Source organism: Lepisosteus oculatus, chromosome 13, assembly GCF_040954835.1.
Source record: "Lepisosteus oculatus isolate fLepOcu1 chromosome 13, fLepOcu1.hap2, whole genome shotgun sequence".
Lineage (NCBI taxonomy): Eukaryota > Metazoa > Chordata > Actinopteri > Semionotiformes > Lepisosteidae > Lepisosteus > Lepisosteus oculatus.
The window spans coordinates 7,211,240-7,224,661 of NC_090708.1; the positions used below are offsets into that span (position 1 = coordinate 7,211,240).

Sequence of the window (13,422 nt, forward strand, 5' to 3'; positions counted from 1 at the left end):
CCCACGCATGGGCTTTCTCATTATGTGGACTGGGGAAATTGCTTTTGTCATCAAAAGCTAAAAGTCTGTAACCCTTTTTCGTGCCTGGCACGTTCAAGGCATATAACATATCACTGTCATTCTCATAGTCTCTCTTTTAAGACATGCTCGTATCAAAAGAAGAGAAACTTTAATGTGACTGTGGCGCTTACATAAGATTCTGCCCACTGCCGAAAAGACAGGCTATGACAGTTTAAAGTACGCGCTTATCTGTTAAGTAAATTCCACATCCGAGCCACATTGGCTGGTCAGGCCAGTCTTTATTTTGGTTTCCATGGTGTTAAGGGATGAGAGAGCACATACGTCCCCCCTGGTAGGGATGCCAGTACATCACAGAGATTAACCCAAACATTGCTGGTCCTCATTTACACTCCTGGTTCAACTGGAGAAACTGGGGTAAACTTCCTGATCCTAGGAGCCACAGCCTGTCTGCAGTATGGAGCTGAACCTACATCCAACCTATTATGAGGCTAGAGATTTACACACTACACTGCACTACTCTCCTGTGTATCCTGTAAGCTTAAGGATACTCACCACATTGCAGAAATGGATGAAACTTAATGAACTGAATGCAGTTGTAATTAGGTGAAGTCTCTCATCAGGATGGAGCTTAACCTGGGCTTTGTAGCATTATGTAAAATGAAAATTGACTTTGCTCTGATAGATTTTTCCATTGCACAGTTTGTGTCCTGTTTTAGATCTGAGTATGCTGGAGAAACTGATGATCCAGGTTGACCAAGTTGATCAAGTACCTTGCTCACAAATACAACAGCAGCATCTGTAGTCAGGACATTAGCCTGTGACTCTCCACATGGGATTCTATAGCCTTGGCTACCACATCCAGCCACATTAGAAAACCTTCACATAATAGCACAAGAAACACAATCATGACAAAGATGCAAGACAAAAATATCAAATACAAAAAGCAGGACTAGACATTTCAAGAACAAAAGTGAAAATAGAGAATAATTAAAATGGATGTTTAATGTTTCCAACTTTAATTGAAACCTAATTAGAGCCTTATAAGAAGCACACCACTTCAAATCACATTAATCCTACAACTGCAACCCCAGAATCTTTGTGTCCTTTTGTTAGAGAAAGTGTATCCATCTAAGAGCAACATTCCACTCGTTAAGACTGGCTGAAAAGAGAATTTGCAATTTACAGCCCAGATTGTCATAATACCATTAGACTGGCAGTTTCATTCAGTGTTTTTGTAAGATAACTTAAGCAGCACATTTTTGAGTTCATAATCCGCATGCTTTAAATATATCCCTTTTTCTGAATATTTTATAACTGAGGGAATAGGAATGTTGGCCTACTAATTACTGTCACAGGTGGCTTAATTCTTTAGTCTGAGCATTGATAAGGAGGTATTAGAGCTGGAAAATCTTTTAGGTCAAAACCCCCTCAAGGCATGGACATGAATAAGGCAAATAAAGCAGGCATAGCTGTACATTTCAACTAGCAACAACAATAATAAAATATCCCACAATGCTTTGCATAGTGGGGAGACACACTGAAATGCCGCTCCAGATGGAGAAAAGAGAAATTGTGTAATATATATTGAGTTCTACCAAAGGAAATATAGGTAGATCATATTGTAGCATGAATAGTGCCATTGATTCCTTAATGACCAAGTGGTCAGTCCCTTGCTTTAACATGTGGGGCAAGAGTTTGGAAATTCTGCTCCATGGGGAAGAGTGTCACCTACTGGTCCACTTACAACACAAGGCTGATTATTTCTGAATACGTCTTTCTTTGTGTTTCTGTTTGTTTGTTTTTGGAATGCCTAATTTAGCCTTGCAGGGGAGCAGGAGCCTGTCCCGGCAAGCAACAGATGCAGGGCAGGGTACATCCTCAGTAGAACGCCAGTCCATAGCAAGGCACCAGCAGACACGCACTCACTCGCACCAGAACCAGATTTCCCAGAAGCCAATTTGCCTGCCAGTATGTCTTTAGACTGTGGGAGAAAACTGGAGCACCCAAAGGAAAGCCACACAAATGAGGGGAGAACATACAGAGAGCACACAAAGTCTGGAACTGAACACACCACTCCAGCACTGCAGGGCATCAATACTAACCACTGTGCCACCATGCCACCCTGATTTTAGTAATTACTTTATAAAACTTATTGGCACCGACCTGGTTTCCCTATGCTGTCACAAAATACAAACATACCCACTAGACTACAGTAGTTGAAAAAGTTGTTATACATACTCACTAGACTACAGTAGTTGAAAAAGTTGTTATACATACTCACTAGACTACAGTAGTTGAAAAAGTTGTTATACATACTCACTAGACTACAGTAGTTGAAAAAGTTGTTATTCTTTTCTTTGACTTGGCTGCCTCTTTGTTTCCTATGTCTCTTAACAGATTTTGTGCTTTTCTTTTTCATGAGATATTGAAGTGCTTAGAAATGTTTGGAAACATAATAATGTGGACCACTCTGCATTTAGAACAGCTGTGGCAATATTTCAAGATCTGATCAAACGTCTAGTCCTGTATACAGCACCACTATCATTCCAATCTGTATTCTGAGATGGTTCGAGTCACTACCGTGACTCTACAGCATATTCAATTACTGGCCGTAGCAACAAATGTCATGCTCCGTAAGAAGTTGTAGAACATCTTGTTATATAAGTACATATGTTAAACTGAGAAAGACAACATTGACACAAAAAAGACATTAGAAATAAATGCTTACCCTGTAACTGATAGTTTTCTATAGCATTGGGATTTCCAAGGTCTCTCTATTTTTAAGACAGACATAAAAGAGACAAAAAGGTGTGTTTTAGTTTACAACAGTTAAGCCTAAATGAAGAAATAACATTTTGAAATATCTACTTTCCATGAGCCTGTGATGGCTAATTAAACTTCTAAAGGACCAATACTAAAAGAACTACATTTAGTATATTTCCGTATTAACATATGGAATTTATATGAATGACTAGATGCTGTAAACATCTATTTATATACATATATTTTCAAAATATATGAACATAAAATATGATTTATATTGAATATACGACTACTTTATAGGTGAATGTAGTTCAGGTGAGTAGCTGCGTCAACATGTGTAGGCTGCAAAGGAGCAAGTAATGGGTTTATTCCATGCTGAAAACAGAAGAAAGAAAACACAACATTTCACCCGTGGAGCCTTCTTCAGGTGTCAGGTTAGTATATTGCAAAATAATAAACTCTGAATTAGAACATTTTTTATAACATGTTAATTTAAAGTTAACAATTAAAGTTAGCAAATGAAAATAAAAGTTTTTTAAGGTAGTCTATTTTTCATATATCTTTCTTTGTGAGACTGAATGTAGCGTTTAGGAACTATTTTCTAAAAGCATTTTAGAAGCAGCCTAGTCTTTCTTAAGTGTCTCGTTTCCCAGTGCTGATTAGACCCAGCCTTGCTTAGCTCCCGAAATCAGTCTAAGTTAGTGACAGCACTGCAGTCATTAATTATGTATTTGTCCTGAATTAAGTCACGGTTTTAGATTATATAGATCATATTAATTCATGTACTTTAGAGAATTAATTTTTGCTTGTTTTTTTATTTTTTTCTGCTAATTTGTCAACTAAAGCACTTCACAAATTGCTGTAATGATATTTATATATTTGAACTGAGTAATGCACAAACATAGAGGTATATATCTTCATCACTGTCTAGCAAGAAATCGACACATCAGAAATGTGAGTAATACAAATGTAATTGATCAAATTTAAAATTGAATATGTTGTTTGGCTCCCACTACTACTCTTTTTAATGGGTGGTTAGTTATGTTGAGAAATCCACAAAGATCTACAGCTCATATCATCAGCAAATGCTTATTTTTTTATCAGTAAGGTGGTAGGAAAAATGGAGCCCCTTTGCTAATGTTACCATAGAAACATGAATAAAATGTCTTAAGAGAAGACAGGACTGTGGGCGGTAACAGGTTTCCAGCCTTAGACGCTGTCCCGGGAGATTAAGGATTAGTTCGATGGATATAACACAAAAGTCGCTGTGAAGGAACATTTTTGTCATTTTAAAAAAAATAACCTCTGAAACTTGCTTTCCTGGAGTGGCTTTGGGTGTATTGTCTTTCTTGAGTAGTTTAATCTTTACAAACTGTTTTCACATTTCCGCTTCATTGGTAATTGGCTGACTTGAAGTCAAGAGACATTAAAATAGGGCTACACCTTAATTCATGTCTATTCATTCTTTCTTTCAGTTGTAAGACTTCAGAAGCATAGTATACACCTGCAATATGTATTGTTACAATGTTCTCCAATTACATTTGGAAGACACTGCAATTGCTGAGACACATTATTTCCAAGGAGAAGTATAACAGAGGAATTTAATTCCTTAAGCACTTCAGAATATTAATCACAGCATGTATTTTGCTTCAAAAAAAGATGAAAATGAAAAACTATTTTCATTATTAAACAAAGGAATACGTAACTATTTTATTTTCATTTGTATAAAAGTAATAGGTTTTCAGAGTTCACCAATGAACAGTTTCTTTATATATTCTGAATATAGAAAACTGACGCTTCAGACAACAATTAAGATAATTAAATCTAAGGGGCATCAAACAATATAGAAAATCAAATCAAAGGACATCATTGTTTTTTTTTTATCTTATGATCCATATGTTACAAGTTTCCAAGGCTTTTTGTTATGTTTCTTATTTTTAGAAAACATAAAATGTCAAAGCAAGTGAGCTCCATCTGTAGTTTTCTTTTACAGATGTTACTTGCTAAGCTTGTAAACTACATTTCCAACCGGCTAAGGGTATAAGCAATTGTCTAGGTTCATGTCACAAATTCAGAAAAAAAAACTTTACAGAGCAGAGGATTCTTCCCCAGAGCAGGTATACTTTTCTTCCCCAGACTTGTGAAATCTTTTATTCCAGACTGATCTGGAAGACCTAAGGCTGAACCGTCTGTCAGTACTTTGCATTATAGCCTCCTCTGACCTCCATTGGAGCAAATTTCCACATTCTTTGTTGTGTTGTACATTCAATATAACTTAAAAGAGGAAAGCTCACCACTGTTTCACTGGTTTGTTACAGATTAACAAAAGATGCTAGAGAAATTTCAGGAAATACAGTACTTAAAAGGTTGCAAGGTACAGTTTACATTTGTATATTTAAAAGGAATTCTCTTCAAATAAAGGTATTTCTAAGTGCACTCAATAATTATGAAATCATAAGAACCAGCCATTCTTATGCTTGTGGTATACTGAGGTAATATAGCAGTATTTATTTTTTCTGTTTTCAGTGATCTTTTCTTTTCTTGAATTAACTTTAAGCCAGACCCTGATCCTAAAACACCCACAGAGGTGTGTCCATTTGAGGTTGCACTGACCGAGAATTCAACCAAAGAGGGGTCAGTGGTCATCGCATTTTATCCTGTTTCACAGGCTAATCTCCTCATGCAAATCACTCTAAAAATATTTAACTTTGTCCAGCATGTTATTTTGTTTCCCCTCTCAACAGCCCCTTGAAGAATGGGTTTGTTTTTGCACTCAGGTGTTGATAGTAGATGAGGTGAAAGAGATAATCTGTTGCAAGTTGTTTGCAGTTTGAAACTGAAATGCACCACCTCAATAAAAAAGGACAGTTGAGGTGCCTAATAATTGACACTTTCTTTTAGGTTCTTCTTTGACCCAGCAAAAAAAAAAAGGATGAGATAATGTTTGCAACATTAATCAATTTTTTTCCAGAAAAAAATGCTGCCATATTAAAAAGTGCCTTGGAGCCCAGAGGTCCCCATACATCAGTTTAAGAATTATTGCAAGGATGTCATTGAGTGAAAATATGACTAAATGTGCAATTAGATTTCTGTGCTTAATTCCTACAAGGAGGAGGAGTCTATTTTCATATTGTCTGTTTTAAACCAGGCAGTCCTACAGCAGCTGTTTTTGTAAAGATTAGTTATATACTGCTAACAGATATTCTAGAAAATGGTTAAATATTTTAAATAGGCATGTCATTACTGAATTTACCTTAACCATGTTATTTTTCCCATTCTTTGATAAGGTGGGTAATATTATTTCTACACAGAGGCCATACTGGCTAAGATAATGGATGAACATTGTTTATACAGGTCTGTTTGCCTAGTCTGAGACATTCAGTTCAATCATTCACCCATACCAGCACTTTCTACAGCTCCACCACTGGCACTCTTGAGATGATTAATATTAGCTCTGCTAACTATCCAGTCCTAAAACAACAAGGAAAAAAATGCCTGGAAAGCAAGAAAGCCCAGTGGTAGGTCTGGTATGCAAACAAAATCCAAATATTAACATATGGCAGCTCTTCTTGAGCACATCATAAGTAGAGGATGTCATGCTAAACAAAAATTTACCAAAATGTCTAAATAATAAGCATAAACTAATCAGCAGCAGATTAGGTTGTACATTTGGGATTGGTACACTCTGATTGTATGGCATAGCATCAAAGTGTAACTTTCAAGGAAATAAATATTTTATCCTTGATTTCTGAGTACGAGCGACTGAAATGGGAGCATTAACTCTTTTCTCATCCTCAACTGTCTGCCCATTGTGTCTGGGTCCACATGGCTGTGGCTTTTTGTACTTCAGTGCAACATTGCCATGTGACATACGACGTGACCTTTTTCTTCTCTATTATTCTTATGGTAATTATGTCCACATGTCGTCAAATGAAAGCCAAGCTGACTACAGCAAAGTCAGTCAGACTCATGTCTGTTCTTCTCCTGAGCCGCAGTTGAGATTGCAAGTGACACTGCTCTCGATTTTGTTCTAATTCACAGGATACACACACCATAAAGAAGCCATACAGCACACAGGGCAAGCTAATTCATTGATAAGAGTGAAGTCTTGAAGAGGAAATAAAATTGCAGCAATTAATTTTATAAATCAGGCTTCTTCCATTAAAGGATGGAAATTAATTACAGAGGTGTCTTGGTCTGCCTTCCTTCCTTAGGTCTGACTTTGAGAAAGGAGGGTTTAATTTATCAGCAGCTAAATTTCAGTTCAAGGGTTCACAAGGAGAAGGATCTCTTCTAATATTGTTCCTCTCATTTACAGTTACTGATCTAAGTTGAAATAATTAAGGTTGAAACAGTACCTTAACATACTGCTCTGTCTCTCCTCCTGTTTGGATAGACTTGTGTAGAGGTAACAAAGTATTGCAAGCCCTCCATTTGACCCAGGTAATTGTCAATTATCCCAGTCAGCAGTCTCATCATGTTGCTATAGAACGCTGCGATTGTAGATCCTATCTGGAGTGCTCTGACTCACTTAGTTAATGGGGCAGCACAACAGCCATTGTTCAACATTTCAGTAAACAGATTTAAAGTTATTTCCTCTACTTGTCATGCAAAAAAATAAAATAATGTATCAGCAGAGAGGATGCCAGATGAACCTTTGAGATTGTGTTGGGGATTGCTGTTGGATGTCAGATACGGTATCTTGTCAGCTTCTTAGCAGTGTGTCGGAGCAGCCTTGATAGTGAGACACGTCAGTAAAGGTTCACTGCTCGTGTAACAGTTGCTGTATCTGTGGTGCAAAATGAACAATAGAAGCTGATTTCCAGTTTGGTAAGTGGCATGTGGGCTGGTTGCTCTGAGGGCACTGTGGGCAAGGAGGCTTGACTGACAAAAGGGCAAACACAGCAGGTCCTTTAAGTCCCCTTTGAATGTCAGCTTTGGGTCAGAGAAGTTGTTTTTTTTATTAATCATGAGAACAGTAATTGATGGGAACTTGTCACGTCTGAAGGATACATTAAAGGATTGGTTCTGCTATCTATAATATGCTGAAGATTACTGGTCTGAATGCATGCTTTAGTGCAGTTTGCATGTCGATACTAAATATAATGACATAGAGTGTCAGAAACATAGTGCTCAAGGACTCAGCTAGGGCATTAAAAACTCCACTCCTGCTGTGGATCTTTCTGTTATTATTTAACACTATGCTACATATTACAGTATCATTCTAACCGAATACCAATATATAGCCATATGTACCTTGTTGATGAACAAATAATTGGGGCCAATTTAAAAAGAACAGCCTGTGGTAAACCCCAGTCCAAAACATATGTGGTTACAAGAGTCAGAAGCAGATTGATTGTAATACAAATGCACTTTTATTTAACTTAACAGCTGGGTATGACTGTGCCATCTTTGTTTTACTCATTTCAGTGTTATGCTGCGGTCTTTCAAATTTGGTGGTTTCATCTGATCTCAAACAATGCACTGAGTGAAATATTTTGGATCTTTCACAGTTCCCTTAGGTTTTGTGGTAGGAGAAAGTAGTAAAACCACTAGGGCGTTAGGTCCTCCCAGTTTCAAAAGGCATTTTACCATGGAGAATAAGACCAACACGCCAACCACATCTTTCGAAAACAGATTAACAATGTTTTAATTAGCCTTATCTGATTATGTAAAAAAGGCTGGCTGATGTCCAGTGAAACTGCTGTAATCCCTGTTTATGTTTCCCCTTGGGCCAGACAATCAAATCGTCAGCTGCTATACAACTGGCTTGTTCATTAGTTTCCCAGTGGTAAGTTGCTAGGTATTATTTAAATAAAACCTAGATAAATGATTACGTCAACAACTTGATCATCTTTATCATGAGCTTTTTTCTGAACCCTGTCTCTGATTCAAATTTTACGTGAAGAAAGGGTGTCCTTTTGTTACAGTAACGCATCTGAACCAGAGATGGGAAAAGGCATCACTAGACACAAATAAATGCTGTTTTCAAAATATCAAGTGACCATTCCATATATTATATCTTTCCAATTATTGCACATTTCCTTTTTATTCAGGTGGGTAGCTATATCAGCATGCGTAGGCTGCAAAGGAACAAGTAATTCCATGCTGAAACAAAGAAGAAAGAGAACACAACGTTTCGGCCGTGGAGCCTTCTTCGGGTGTTTCCTTTTTATTGTTTATTTATATTGTTTTATATTCATATATATATATTATTGTTGCTGTTCACCTGGGAACAGTTGATAAGGGATGAAGAAGATATAAAGTGCAGACAGAAAAGATGAGGATTCAAATCTTGTTAAAACAAACATACATGTGGGAGAAACAGGCTTGGTGTGACAAACCTGGTAAGTGTGAGAGAGCTCTCTGTATATAATGAAGTTTTCATTCTCAGGTTGCGCCTCCTGTTTCCGAAGAACACGCGAATCCCCCATATCATACAATAGATAGATAGATACTTTATTGATCCCGTGAGGGAAATTGCAGTGCAACAGCAGCTTAACACACACAACACAGCCACAGTGTAACGAATTATATACTAATAGTACAATACATACAATACAATACAAGAGTTACTCACAGTCCGGACACACAAGAGGAAACTAAAACAGAACAGTACACAGAAAATCGTATCACATGTATGAATATAAATATAGATGTAACCATAGATATAAATATAAATATAAATATAAATGTATTGCACAGGTCCCTGGCATATATTGCACAAAAGTGGTTGTAAACGGGAAAAAGAAAAAGAAAAAGAAAGAGAACAGATGTAGCAGTAGATGTGTATATGCGTTTAGTAATCCATTTCTTGGCAGAGCAAGTGAAACATTTCTGTGGATTGTGCAACTTTGAAGTATGAAGGCATGACTGATATGGTGGGGTTAATTCAGAGTCTGACTCTAGGACACACTGGAAAAATAGACGTTGTGCACTTTACATACACATATTACTAATGCCAAGAGCTCATCAGCGAAGCCAGAAAATGAAATGGGTAGGGATACAGAGTGATTCATGGAGAGGGGGGACGCAGTTATGAGGACTTAAAAAAAAAACCCAATACAAAATTAAAAATACAAATATGAGGATCTCTGTCTGAATTAACGCATATATTAACGCGTCTCAATTAACGGTATTTTGATGGTGCTTTTGACCCCAAAGGATCCAAATGAGCTTTATACTGTATATAGAAAGGCGACCCACAAGAACCTTCAGGAAGGTGCTGCACCCACCTGAGTGACACATAGACATTAGGCTTCAGCAGTCCCAATCCACAGCAGTTAATGTGAAGAAATGAGAAATTGCTTTCCCAATTGAATTAAGGGATTAGCATCAGGGAAGCCAGATTGCACAAGCCCAGAATGGAACCTAGCTGGGACACCAGAGCACTCACCAAGCTTTTATAACAGCGGCAAAAGACTTTTAATGACCAAGATTTTGCACCTCTCACCATGTCTGATTGAAAACTTCTAGTCCAGAAGGACAAGAGTTACCTACTAGTCCACCAATTTACACCACCACCTGGAGGTACTGGCCAGGCACAGACCACCCAAAACAGGCTTCATGGACAGTATGTATCACTGTGAAGCAGTCACATTTAATTGCTTGCCCACACAGCAAGAGACATGTTGCTTGGTCCACAAGCTAAATGTATTGCAGAGGATTTTTAAACTCCTACCAGAAATACATTTAGATGCTAGATTCATGTAGATTTCTAGGTGTGTGGGGGTAGTACTCATTTGCCAGACTGCAATTGCCTCACCAGTTATCACTGACCTGCAGCCAGCCAGTGCTCTTTTAACAAGTGGGAGAACAGAACAGGTTTGCCTCTTTTGCATTTAAGAACTGACCCGTGAACGAACTTGTCTGGATTTGTGCAGCATGCCAGTTTAGTGGCTGTGTTTTAGCTATTATGTGAGAAAGTGCTGAGAGATTAATTTGCAAAAAACTTCTTGAAAAGTCCCATGTTCCAAAGCATGGAAAGAGTTTCTTCATTGTGCAATGTGGATGGTAAACATGTTTGTGATGTTTCACCAAATGTGAGCATTTGGGAACTTAGATCATGTGGAGCCTGTGTGCAAGACAAGGAGAGTATAATTTGAATTACAAATCCTTTTAAATTTGCATATAATATGTTTAAAAAATCGATTACACTTGCTGATTTCAAAAAGCTGCTGAAATAAAGGGAAATGACAAAAATAGATTAAAAAATATTTATTTTAATATCTGAAAATAAAACTTTAACAACCTGACTTTATACTCCTGGGTTGATTGTTAAAGTTCACTCTATGTCTCTTGAATTTCAGTGCAAGTGTTTTAAAATTCTTGATACAGTACGTTGCATATATACCATGCACAGACACAAGGATATAATTTAAATCCGACAGTCACCTATTCTCTGTAATACCTACAGTGCTCTTTTCTCTATTCAGATGAAGACTAAAATAAAAAGCTCCCCAAGGACAGCAGACATCCCCACAGCTCTTGCAGAAAGAAGCAGGGGTGATTTATGTGTCTACAGGGAGAAAGCTTCATACTTCCTGGCTTTAGTTTAGAATTCAGTTCACTTAAAAATAGGTAGGTTTCTCTGCATTTTTAAGGCAAAGCTATGCATTCTCTTGTAGGTATGCATATTTTGTGCAAGTATTTAAATTTCCTGAAACCTTTAAAGAAGAGTGAGAGCTCCATATGGCTTAGAGAGGCAATAAGGAAGACATCAATCTCTGATAAGATCCCCTGCCTTGCTATACAGTGAACAAAAGTACTTCTGATTGCAACATTATCTTGTGTTATTTCATACTGCAGAAGCTGAAGTGGTCTGGGTATTTTGGCTCTAAAGTGCATTTTTAAAGAAAAAAATAAGTTCTGCAAGTTCATGAAGCATGTGCCAGGAAAAAATATGCATGGCTGATGTTTCTTAACAGAATTAATTACAAAATATTCTGAATAAATATATAAAAGACCTTACTACTGAATGTATGCAGGCATGATAGAAAATACAAAGATTCTGGATGTTAATTAAATGGTTTTGGCATTATTTTGATTAATTGATCTTTTATGACTGGTTGTGATACACTCGAGTGATTTTTACTGTTTCATAAGCATTAAATCACCTCATTAGTGAGACATTTGATTGGGCATAGGTAATACTGTGAAACAATCTGTTAAATATCAGGGTCTGTGTAAATCAAGAAAGAAAAACACAGAAATGAACCGATATGAGCCGCTTATTAAGAGAAAAATACTTTCATGTCATCGGCATGTCAGAGCCTAGACTAAGTCAGTGCACTGTTGATCACTGGCTGTGAACACCCCAGACAGCAATTTCAAACCTGGCAAGACGTTACAGCCAAACACAGTCTGTTAATAATAGGCCACAATCTGGGAGACCACATGTCACGACCTCACCAAGATTAATGGAGTGAATTGGAGACCACGTGTGAGGGTCTAGCCAGGTTTGTCTCTTTGCAATAGATCTCCATGGCACTACATTGGTCAGATACTGGGACCTCACTTCTTGCCTTGCCCGTGTGCTCAGTCATACCTGACAATATTCCAGCAAGACAATGTTCATTCTGTTCATCGAAGGCAGCTCCATTGAGCTCCTTGGAACATTGAGCTGAGATGACATACTGTAGGACTTCTGGGGTGCAGAGATCAGTAACAGAGTCTTGCCTAGGCTCTACTAAAGGAATGGGACAACCCACAAGACAGCATCTACAACATGCTACAAGGCAAGCATTGCACAATTATAACTTGTGTTGCCTGTGATTTTCACAGAAGACCTGTGGTGATTACAAAGGGCAATCAACATAATAAATTAATGTATGTCATATGTGTTTAGTAAAATATCACTGCATCTGCAAGAATTTTCTTTTCATTTCCCTGATAAGTCTATGAAGTTGCTACAATACTTCTATTTTGATGCTGATGTCAGTATACATCTGTTCATTTTCTAAACGTTTTTTTCAATGCCAGGTTGCAAGGGTGCCAGAGCTTATTCTGGTAAATATATATACTTTTTAAGGAAATTAACTAAATGTGACAGTGTATGACAGTGAATGCTGGACTTATGCACCTCACCAGTGCTATTGAGAGTAATCTTATTTCAATGTTGACAAGTTATAATGAAAGAAAAGGATTTACTGTTAAAATATGTTTGCCCAAATCTCTAAACCTTAGGTATTCAGTAGAATTCAGCAAAGAACAAGAATTAAAAAAGACCTTGCACTGTCTAAAAACATGCTTCATGGCCTTGTACTTGTCTATTTTATCAAAGTATCCTAGGTATTTTCTACAAGTTCTGAGGAATTTTACAAAATTTCCACAGCCTCAGATAATTAGTAATTAGCAGCAATCATTGAAATACTTACATTTTACACATTTTACATTCAATAAGATAATTTAAACAGCATTACAATAAAATTGTTCATTTCAAATTGAAAAGCAGTACCAGAAATTTAAAAAAAGTTATTAAAACATGCAGCTGTTCATCGATAACAGAACAGCATGACATTGCACGAACAGGGACTGCATATTTATCAGCCTTTTCCATTATTCACAAAAAATATTGGTCTCTGGATTTTTTCAAGGACTTCACTTTTACCTCTGTAGCAGAAGGGAGGAATTTAGAGA

General features: G+C 37.2%; 1 long non-coding RNA gene across 1 annotated transcript in view; it reads right to left on the bottom strand.

Moving 5' to 3' along the window:
- Nucleotides 1-2,745: 2,745 nt before the first annotated feature.
- LOC138242222 (uncharacterized) overlaps nt 2,746-13,422 on the bottom strand; it is an 80,035-nt gene continuing 69,358 nt past the window's right edge. The window contains exon 4 of the long non-coding RNA XR_011191475.1: nt 2,746-2,795. This is a non-coding gene — a long non-coding RNA (uncharacterized lncRNA). The remainder of the gene's footprint in view (nt 2,796-13,422) is intronic.